We start from the raw sequence: 12360 nt of genomic DNA, 5'->3' as shown, positions 1-12360 counted from the left end.
CATTTATTTAGTGGTGTGTGTGTATGTATATAGATAGATATATATGCACCTATATAAGCCATCTCCAGGTATCACGCTCATTTATTTAGTGGTGTGGATGTATATAGATAGATATATATGCACCTATATAAGCCATCTCCAGGTATCACGCTCATTTATTTAGTGGTGTGTATGTGTATAGATAGATATATATGCACCTATATAAGCCATCTCCAGGTATCACACTCATTTATTTAGTGGTGTGTATGTATATAGATAGATATACATGCACCTATATAAGCCATCTCCAGGTATCACGCTCATTTATTTAGTGGTGTGTATGTATGTATATAGATAGATATATATGCCCCTATATAAGCCATCTCCAGGTATCACACTCATTTATTTAGTGGTGTGGATGTATATAGATAGATATATATGCACCTATATAAGCCATTTCCAGGTATCACACTCATTTATTTAGTGGTGTGTGTGTATGTATATTAATAGATATATATGCACCTATATAAGCCATCTCCAGGTATAATGCTCATTTATTTAGTGGTGTGTATGTATATAGATAGATATATATGCACCTATATAAGCCATCTCCAGGTATCATGCTCATTTATTTAGTGGTGTGTATGTATATAGATAGATATATATGCACCTATATAAGCCATCTCCAGGTATCACACTCATTTATTTAGTGGTGTGTGTGTATGTATATTAATAGATATATATGCACCTATATAAGCCATCTCCAGGTATCACACTCATTTATTTAGTGGTGTGTATGTATATAGATAGATATATATGCACCTATATAAGCCATCTCCAGGTATCATGCTCATTTATTTAGTGGTGTGTATGTATATAGATATATATGCACCTATATAAGCCATCTCCAGGTATCATGCTCATTTATTTAGTGGTGTGTATGTATATAGATAGATATATATGCACCTATATAAGCCATCTCCAGGTATCACGCTCATTTATTTAGTGGTGTGTATGTATATAGATAGATATATATGCACCTATATAAGCCATCTCCAGGTATCACGCTCATTTATTTAGTGGTGTGTATGTATATAGATAGATATATATGCACCTATATAAGCCATCTCCAGGTATCACGCTCATTTATTTAGTGGTATGTATGTATATAGATAGATATATATGCACCTATATAAGCCATCTCCAGGTATCACACTCATTTATTTAGTGGTGTGTATGTATATAGATAGATATATATGCACCTATATAAGCCATCTCCAGGTATCACGCTCATTTATTTAGTGGTGTGTATGTATGTATATAGATAGATATATATGCACCTATATAAGCCATCTCCAGGTATCACGCTCATTTATTTAGTGGTGTGTATGTATATAGATATATATGCACCTATATAAGCCATCTCCAGGTATCACGCTCATTTATTTAGTGGTGTCTATGTATGTATATAGATATATATGCACCTATATAAGCCATCTCCAGGTATCACACTCATTTATTTAGTGGTGTGTATGTATATAGATATATATGCACCTATATAAGCCATCTCCAGGTATCACGCTCATTTATTTAGTGGTGTGTATGTATATAGATAGATATATATGCACCTATATAAGCCATCTCCAGGTATCACGCTCATTTATTTAGTGGTGTGTATGTATGTATATAGATAGATATATATGCACCTATATAAGCCATCTCCAGGTATCACGCTCATTTATTTAGTGGTGTGTATGTATATAGATAGATATATATGCACCTATATAAGCCATCTCCAGGTATCACGCTCATTTATTTAGTGGTGTGTATGTATATAGATAGATATATATGCACCTATATAAGCCATCTCCAGGTATCACGCTCATTTATTTAGTGGTATGTATGTATGTATATATATAGATATATATGCACCTATATAAGCCATCTCCAGGTATCATGCTCATTTATTTAGTGGTGTGTATGTATATAGATAGATATATATGCACCTATATAAGCCATCTCCAGGTATAACGCTCATTTATTTAGTGGTGTGTATGTATATAGATAGATATGCACCTATATAAGCCATCTCCAGGTATCACGCTCATTTATTTAGTGGTGTGTATGTATATAGATATATATGCACCTATATAAGCCATCTCCAGGTATAACGCTCATTTATTTAGTGGTGTGTATGTATATAGATAGATATATATGCACCTATATAAGCCATCTCCAGGTATCACGCTCATTTATTTAGTGGTGTGTATGTATATAGATAGATATATATGCACCTATATAAGCCATCTCCAGGTATCACGCTCATTTATTTAGTGGTATGTATGTATGTATATATATAGATATATATGCACCTATATAAGCCATCTCCAGGTATCATGCTCATTTATTTAGTGGTGTGTATGTATATAGATAGATATATATGCACCTATATAAGCCATCTCCAGGTATAACGCTCATTTATTTAGTGGTGTGTATGTATATAGATAGATATGCACCTATATAAGCCATCTCCAGGTATCACGCTCATTTATTTAGTGGTGTGTATGTATATAGATATATATGCACCTATATAAGCCATCTCCAGGTATAACGCTCATTTATTTAGTGGTGTGTATGTATATAGATAGATATATATGCACCTATATAAGCCATCTCCAGGTATCACACTCATTTATTTAGTGGTGTGTATGTATATAGATAGATATATATGCATCTATATAAGCCATCTCCAGGTATCACGCTCATTTATTTAGTGGTGTGTATGTATATAGATAGATATATATGCACCTATATAAGCCATCTCCAGGTATCACGCTCATTTATTTAGTGGTGTGTATGTATATAGATAGATATATATGCACCTATATAAGCCATCTCCAGGTATCATGCTCATTTATTTAGTGGTGTGTATGTATATAGATAGATATATATGCACCTATATAAGCCATCTCCAGGTATCACGCTCATTTATTTAGTGGTGTGTATGTATATAGATAGATATATATGCACCTATATAAGCCATCTCCAGGTATCACGCTCATTTATTTAGTGGTGTGTATGTATATAGATTGATATATATGCACCTATATAAGCCATCTCCAGGTATCATGCTCATTTATTTAGTGGTGTGTATGTATATAGATATATATGCACCTATATAAGCCATCTCCAGGTATCACGCTCATTTATTTAGTGGTGTGTATGTATATAGATAGATATATATGCACCTATATAAGCCATCTCCAGGTATCACGCTCATTTATTTAGTGGTGTGTATGTATGTATATAGATAGATATATATGTACCTATATAATCCATCTCCAGGTATCATGCTCATTTATTTAGTGGTGTGTATGTATATAGATAGATATATATGCACCTATATAAGCCATCTCCAGGTATCACGCTCATTTATTTAGTGGTGTGTATGTATGTATATAGATAGATATATATGTACCTATATAATCCATCTCCAGGTATCATGCTCATTTATTTAGTGGTGTGTATGTATATAGATAGATATATATGCACCTATATAAGCCATCTCCAGATATCACGCTCATTTATTTAGTGGTGTGTATGTATATAGATAGATATAAATGCACCTATATAAGCCATCTCCAGGTATCACGCTCATTTATTTAGTGGTATGTATGTATATAGATAGATATATATGTACCTATATAATCCATCTCCAGGTATCATGCTCATTTATTTAGTGGTGTGTATGTATATAGATAGATATATATGCACCTATATAAGCCATCTCCAGGTATCACGCTCATTTATTTAGTGGTGTGTATGTATATAGATAGATAGATATGCACCTATATAAGCCATCTCCAGGTATCACGCTCATTTATTTAGTGGTGTGTATGTATATAGATATATATGCACCTATATAAGCCATCTCCAGGTATCACGCTCATTTATTTAGTGGTGTGTATGTATATAGATAGATATATATGCCCCTATATAAGCCATCTCCAGGTATCACACTCATTTATTTAGTGGTGTGTATGTATATAGATAGATATATATGCACCTATATAAGCCATCTCCAGGTATCATGCTCATTTATTTACTGGTGTGTATGTATATAGATAGATATATATGCACCTATATAAGCCATCTCCAGGTATCACACTCATTTATTTAGTGGTGTGGATGTATATAGATAGATATATATGCACCTATATAAGCCATCTCCAGGTATCACACTCATTTATTTAGTGGTGTGTATGTGTATAGATAGATATATATGCACCTATATAAGCCATCTCCAGGTATCACACTCATTTATTTAGTGGTGTGGATGTATATAGATAGATATATATGCACCTATATAAGCCATCTCCAGGTATCATGCTCATTTATTTAGTGGTGTGTATGTATATAGATAGATATATATGCCCCTATATAAGCCATCTCCAGGTATCACACTCATTTATTTAGTGGTGTGGATGTATATAGATAGATATATATGCACCTATATAAGCCATCTCCAGGTATCACGCTCATTTATTTAGTGGTGTGTGTGTATGTATATAGATAGATATATATGCACCTATATAAGCCATCTCCAGGTATCACGCTCATTTATTTAGTGGTGTGGATGTATATAGATAGATATATATGCACCTATATAAGCCATCTCCAGGTATCACGCTCATTTATTTAGTGGTGTGTACGTGTATAGATAGATATATATGCACCTATATAAGCCATCTCCAGGTATCACACTCATTTATTTAGTGGTGTGTATGTATATAGATAGATATACATGCACCTATATAAGCCATCTCCAGGTATCACACTCATTTATTTAGTGGTGTGGATGTATATAGATAGATATATATGCACCTATATAAGCCATTTCCAGGTATCACACTCATTTATTTAGTGGTGTGTGTGTATGTATATTAATAGATATATATGCACCTATATAAGCCATCTCCAGGTATCACGCTCATTTATTTAGTGGTGTGTATGTATGTATATAGATAGATATATATGCCCCTATATAAGCCATCTCCAGGTATCACACTCATTTATTTAGTGGTGTGGATGTATATAGATAGATATATATGCACCTATATAAGCCATTTCCAGGTATCACACTCATTTATTTAGTGGTGTGTGTGTATGTATATTAATAGATATATATGCACCTATATAAGCCATCTCCAGGTATAATGCTCATTTATTTAGTGGTGTGTATGTATATAGATAGATATATATGCACCTATATAAGCCATCTCCAGGTATCATGCTCATTTATTTAGTGGTGTGTATGTATATAGATAGATATATATGCACCTATATAAGCCATCTCCAGGTATCACACTCATTTATTTAGTGGTGTGTGTGCATGTATATTAATAGATATATATGCACCTATATAAGCCATCTCCAGGTATAATGCTCATTTATTTAGTGGTGTGTATGTATATAGATAGATATATATGCACCTATATAAGCCATCTCCAGGTATCATGCTCATTTATTTAGTGGTGTGTATGTATATAGATATATATGCACCTATATAAGCCATCTCCAGGTATCATGCTCATTTATTTAGTGGTGTGTATGTATATAGATAGATATATATGCACCTATATAAGCCATCTCCAGGTATCACGCTCATTTATTTAGTGGTGTGTATGTATATAGATAGATATATATGCACCTATATAAGCCATCTCCAGGTATCACGCTCATTTATTTAGTGGTGTGTATGTATATAGATAGATATATATGCACCTATATAAGCCATCTCCAGGTATCACGCTCATTTATTTAGTGGTATGTATGTATATAGATAGATATATATGCACCTATATAAGCCATCTCCAGGTATCACACTCATTTATTTAGTGGTGTGTATGTATGTAGATAGATATATATGCACCTATATAAGCCATCTCCAGGTATCACGCTCATTTATTTAGTGGTGTGTATGTATGTATATAGATAGATATATATGCACCTATATAAGCCATCTCCAGGTATCACGCTCATTTATTTAGTGGTGTGTATGTATATAGATATATATGCACCTATATAAGCCATCTCCAGGTATCACGCTCATTTATTTAGTGGTGTCTATGTATGTATATAGATATATATGCACCTATATAAGCCATCTCCAGGTATCACACTCATTTATTTAGTGGTGTGTATGTATATAGATATATATGCACCTATATAAGCCATCTCCAGGTATCACGCTCATTTATTTAGTGGTGTGTATGTATATAGATAGATATATATGCACCTATATAAGCCATCTCCAGGTATCACGCTCATTTATTTAGTGGTGTGTATGTATGTATATAGATAGATATATATGCACCTATATAAGCCATCTCCAGGTATCACGCTCATTTATTTAGTGGTGTGTATGTATATAGATAGATATATATGCACCTATATAAGCCATCTCCAGGTATCACGCTCATTTATTTAGTGGTGTGTATGTATATAGATAGATATATATGCACCTATATAAGCCATCTCCAGGTATCACACTCATTTATTTAGTGGTATGTATGTATGTATATATATAGATATATATGCACCTATATAAGCCATCTCCAGGTATCATGCTCATTTATTTAGTGGTATGTATGTATGTATATATATAGATATATATGCACCTATATAAGCCATCTCCAGGTATCATGCTCATTTATTTAGTGGTGTGTATGTATATAGATAGATATATATGCACCTATATAAGCCATCTCCAGGTATAACGCTCATTTATTTAGTGGTGTGTATGTATATAGATAGATATGCACCTATATAAGCCATCTCCAGGTATCACGCTCATTTATTTAGTGGTGTGTATGTATATAGATATATATGCACCTATATAAGCCATCTCCAGGTATAACGCTCATTTATTTAGTGGTGTGTATGTATATAGATAGATATATATGCACCTATATAAGCCATCTCCAGGTATCACACTCATTTATTTAGTGGTATGTATGTATGTATATATATAGATATATATGCACCTATATAAGCCATCTCCAGGTATCACGCTCATTTATTTAGTGGTATGTATGTATGTATATAGATAGATATATATGCACCTATATAAGCCATCTCCAGGTATCACGCTCATTTATTTAGTGGTGTGTATGTATATAGATAGATATATATGCACCTATATAAGCCATCTCCAGGTATCACACTCATTTATTTAGTGGTATGTATGTATGTATATATATAGATATATATGCACCTATATAAGCCATCTCCAGGTATCACGCTCATTTATTTAGTGGTATGTATGTATGTATATATATAGATATATATGCACCTATATAAGCCATCTCCAGGTATCATGCTCATTTATTTAGTGGTGTGTATGTATATAGATAGATATATATGCACCTATATAAGCCATCTCCAGGTATAACGCTCATTTATTTAGTGGTGTGTATGTATATAGATAGATATGCACCTATATAAGCCATCTCCAGGTATCACGCTCATTTATTTAGTGGTGTGTATGTATATAGATATATATGCACCTATATAAGCCATCTCCAGGTATAACGCTCATTTATTTAGTGGTGTGTATGTATATAGATAGATATATATGCACCTATATAAGCCATCTCCAGGTATCACACTCATTTATTTAGTGGTGTGTATGTATATATATAGATATATATGCATCTATATAAGCCATCTCCAGGTATCATGCTCATTTATTTAGTGGTGTGTATGTATATAGATAGATATATATGCACCTATATAAGCCATCTCCAGGTATCACGCTCATTTATTTAGTGGTGTGTATGTATATAGATAGATATATATGCACCTATATAAGCCATCTCCAGGTATCACGCTCATTTATTTAGTGGTGTGTATGTATATAGATAGATATATATGCACCTATATAAGCCATCTCCAGGTATCATGCTCATTTATTTAGTGGTGTGTATGTATATAGATAGATATATATGCACCTATATAAGCCATCTCCAGGTATCATGCTCATTTATTTAGTGGTGTGTATGTATATAGATAGATATATATGCACCTATATAAGCCATCTCCAGGTATCACGCTCATTTATTTAGTGGTGTGTATGTATATAGATATATATGCACCTATATAAGTCATCTCCAGGTATCACGCTCATTTATTTAGTGGTGTGTATGTATATTGATAGATATATATGCACCTATATAAGCCATCTCCAGGTATCACGCTCATTTATTTAGTGGTGTGTATGTATATAGATATATATGCACCTATATAAGCCATCTCCAGGTATCACACTCATTTATTTAGTGGTGTGTATGTATATAGATAGATATATATGCACCTATATAAGCCATCTCCAGGTATCATGCTCATTTATTTAGTGGTATGTATGTATATAGATAGATATATATGCACCTATATAAGCCATCTCCAGGTATCACGCTCATTTATTTAGTGGTGTGTATGTATATAGATAGATATATATGCACCTATATAATCCATCTCCAGGTATCACGCTCATTTATTTAGTGGTGTGTATGTATATATATAGATATATATGCACCTATATATGCCATCTCCAGGTATCATGCTCATTTATTTAGTGGTGTGTATGTATATAGATATATATGCACCTATATAAGCCATCTCCAGGTATCATGCTCATTTATTTAGTGGTGTGTATGTATATATATAGATATATATGCACCTATATAAGCCATCTCCAGGTATCATGCTCATTTATTTAGTGGTGTGTATGTATATAGATAGATATATATGCACCTATATAAGCCATCTCCAGGTATCATGCTCATTTATTTAGTGGTATGTATGTATATAGATAGATATATATGCACCTATATAAGCCATCTCCAGGTATCACGCTCATTTATTTAGTGGTGTGTATGTATATAGATAGATATATATGCACCTATATAATCCATCTCCAGGTATCACGCTCATTTATTTAGTGGTGTGTATGTATATATATAGATATATATGCACCTATATATGCCATCTCCAGGTATCATGCTCATTTATTTAGTGGTGTGTATGTATATAGATATATATGCACCTATATAAGCCATCTCCAGGTATCATGCTCATTTATTTAGTGGTGTGTATGTATATATATAGATATATATGCACCTATATAAGCCATCTCCAGGTATCATGCTCATTTATTTAGTGGTGTGTATGTATATAGATAGATATATATGCACCTATATAAGCCATCTCCAGGTATCATGCTCATTTATTTAGTGGTATGTATGTATATAGATAGATATATATGCACCTATATATGCCATCTCCAGGTATCATACTCATTTATTTAGTGGTGTGTATGTATATAGATAGATATATATGCACCTATATAAGCCATCTCCGGGTATCACGCTCATTTATTTAGTGGTGTGTATGTATATAGATAGATATATATGCACCTATATAAGCCATCTCCAGGTATCACACTCATTTATTTAGTGGTGTGTATGTATATATATAGATATATATGCACCTATATAAGCCATCTCCAGGTATCACGCTCATTTATTTAGTGGTGTGTATGTATATAGATAGATATATATGCACCTATATAAGCCATCTCCAGGTATCATGCTCATTTATTTAGTGGTGTGTATGTATATAGATAGATATATATGCACCTATATAAGCCATCTCCATGTATCACGCTCATTTATTTAGTGGTGTGTATGTATGTATATAGATATATATGCACCTATATAAGCCATCTCCAGGTATCATGCTCATTTATTTAGTGGTGTGTATGTATATAGATAGATATATATGCACCTATATAAGCCATCTCCAGGTATCATGCTCATTTATTTAGTGGTGTGTATGTATATAGATAGATATATATGCACCTATATAAGCCATCTCCAGGTATCACGCTCATTTATTTAGTGGTGTGTATGTATATAGATAGATATATATGCACCTATATAAGCCATCTCCAGGTATCACACTCATTTATTTAGTGGTGTATATGTATATAGATAGATATATATGCACCTATATATGCCATCTCCAGGTATCATGCTCATTTAGCTCGCAGTTTCTATCTATCTATCTATCTATCTATCTATATATATATACACTTCCCGGTGCATTCGGCCCATGCTTGCACTTGCCATGCCTGGAGCTGCAGGCTGTACAGTGACCTGGTGGCACGGCTTAGTAACGGCTTCGCTGTACAGTGCAGCAGTTGTCACACGACCCCTTAAGTACGCTTTATGTACAATACACACTGAGACCTGCGCGGCGGGAAATTTGCAGACCTTCCCTTAATTAGTTGGCCATTTTTAAACTTCTCCGCTGACTACTGTTGATGATCACTTACACACTGTCCCTATCCGCACTTGTTTGCAGACGCTCCCTTTAAAGGTTAGTCCTCCAGTACTCTGTAGTGTAACGAGGTTGGAAGTTTGCCGACTCTCCCTGGCTTGTGGCCAATCAGGTACCCCCTCTCGTGGTGGCTCCGCCTTTCGCTCAGATCCCAAGTTTCTCCTCCGAGAAAAAGCAGCGGAGACAGTGGGGGTAAGAGTGGGGTACGGCGGGGGACCCCCAGCTCCAGCCGGTGGGGGGAGCGGGAAAGTCAACCTCTGGCCGCTTGTATTATTCCAGGGTGTTATTCTGGGCCTGGTGGGGGAGGGGAGGTGAGGTGGTGGGAAGGATGACGTGGGTGGGGTGAAGGCTGGGGGTCCCTGCCTGGAGAGGACTTGATGGTGGGTGCAGGTGCTGTTTAGGGGTGACCTGGAGGGTGGTCGGGTGCCCGGGCTTTGCCGAGCAGTCACTCCGGCTATAGGGTGGGGTTGGGCACGTATGTGCGTACTGTATGGACTATGTTATGGCACCCATAGTAAAGTGTGCTGGGACGGGCATGTGGGCTAGGGGCACCTCAGCCTCTGTAGCTCTGTCTCCTGTGGGTATTGCTTATGTAGGCCTGACAACTCCTGCCCTGTGCTGGCATCATTGCTGCCAGCTGTCCAGAGGATCATGTGGCAGCCTATCATGTCTGGATGTCCCATCACAATGGTGGCATTCCGAAGAGTGTACAAAAATGCCAGCTGTAGGCTGGTGCTCGGTGCTAGCTTCACCAGATTACACAACTGTACACTTTAACCTGTTTGTATCTTTGTGGAAGCCTCTCTGTAAGGGGACGCTTGGCATGTGTACAGCTGGCTGGTGGCTGGCACACTTGGAGGGGAAGTGCCAGGCAGGTTCACATTTCATTCAGAAAGTAGTGCAATGAACATGGGACCTCTCAGGTTTATGGGGAACAGATCAGACTGGGAGTCCTGTTCTCAATTGCTAATCTTATTATATCGCCATTTATTTATGGCACTTTACATGTGAAGAGGGGTATACATAATAATAATCATAAGCAATACAAGTCAGCGACTGGTACAGGAGAGAGGACCCTGCCCGTAAGGGCCACTGTCTACAAGGGATGGGTGAGATTGGATATGTTATCATTGTAGAACTGTGGCTTAGAATTAATGGGTCCTGCGTGGCACTGCGGCTCGGACTGATGGGTCCTGCGTGGCACTGCGGCTCGGACTGATGGGTCCTGCGTGGCACTGCGGCTCGGACTGATGGGTCCTGCGTGGCACTGCGTCTCGGACTGATGGGCCCTGCGTGGCACTGCGTCTCGGACTGATGGGCCCTGCGTGGCACTGCGTCTCGGACTGATGGGCCCTGCGTGGCACTGCGTCTCGGACTGATGGGCCCTGCCGCTTAGAATTGATGGGCCCTGTGGGGCAATGCGGGTTAGAATTGATGGGCCCTGCGTGGCACGGCAGCTTAGAATTGATGGGCCCTGCGTGGCACTACTCTCCCAAGTGCTACTTCTCTAGTGTTGGCAGAGACTTGAATGTCTTCCATTGATTGTGCCTCGTGTCCAAAACAAACCTCCCTTTGTGCCAGAATGGAGCACTGACCCTGTGTACCGGCACACTTTGGGGAGTGTCACCTCCCCTCCTCCTTGGAAACATCCAGTAGCTATAGTAAGAGGGAGGGGGGGGATTCCAGCTGCTGTATTAACCTTTTGCCTGACTGGTCTGGATCCATTTGTTCCACAGAACAATGCTGCAGCACAAGTCTGGCCTCGGGCAAGAGACACCATGCTGGCTGTTTACAAGTATTTCTGGAAACCAGAACTTTCATGGGGGTGGGGGGCGGTTTCTCTGCTGCTTACAGTACTCTGGTTAAATATTTTCTATCCAAAAATTAAATAGGAATAAGTGGAGTGGGAACTGCTGGGAGGAGAATGTGCCTTTGGCCTGTCTTGTAGTATATCTGCTTTCTACTTGGACCATTGATTAC

At 36.6% G+C, this 12360-nt stretch overlaps 1 protein-coding gene across 2 annotated transcripts in view; it reads left to right on the top strand.

Moving 5' to 3' along the window:
- Positions 1-10342: 10342 nt before the first annotated feature.
- The window catches only part of ARID3A (AT-rich interaction domain 3A), a 63716-nt gene continuing 61698 nt past the window's right edge, over positions 10343-12360 (top strand). The window contains exon 1 of one of the 2 annotated variants that reach the window (XM_073685500.1): positions 10343-10419. The gene's annotated coding sequence lies outside the window, so the exon portion shown is untranslated. Of the gene's footprint in view, positions 10420-10491; positions 10573-12360 lie in introns of those variants that run through there. The other variant, XM_073685490.1, reaches the window with a different exon arrangement.

This window comes from Phyllobates terribilis, unplaced genomic scaffold, assembly GCF_046119375.1.
Source record: "Phyllobates terribilis strain yellow unplaced genomic scaffold, ASM4611937v1 Scaffold_1__5_contigs__length_1240528914, whole genome shotgun sequence".
In the NCBI taxonomy this organism is placed as follows: Eukaryota; Metazoa; Chordata; class Amphibia; order Anura; family Dendrobatidae; genus Phyllobates; species Phyllobates terribilis.
Note: the sequence above shows the minus strand (reverse complement) of the source record. Positions and strands in the feature narration are given on the sequence as shown.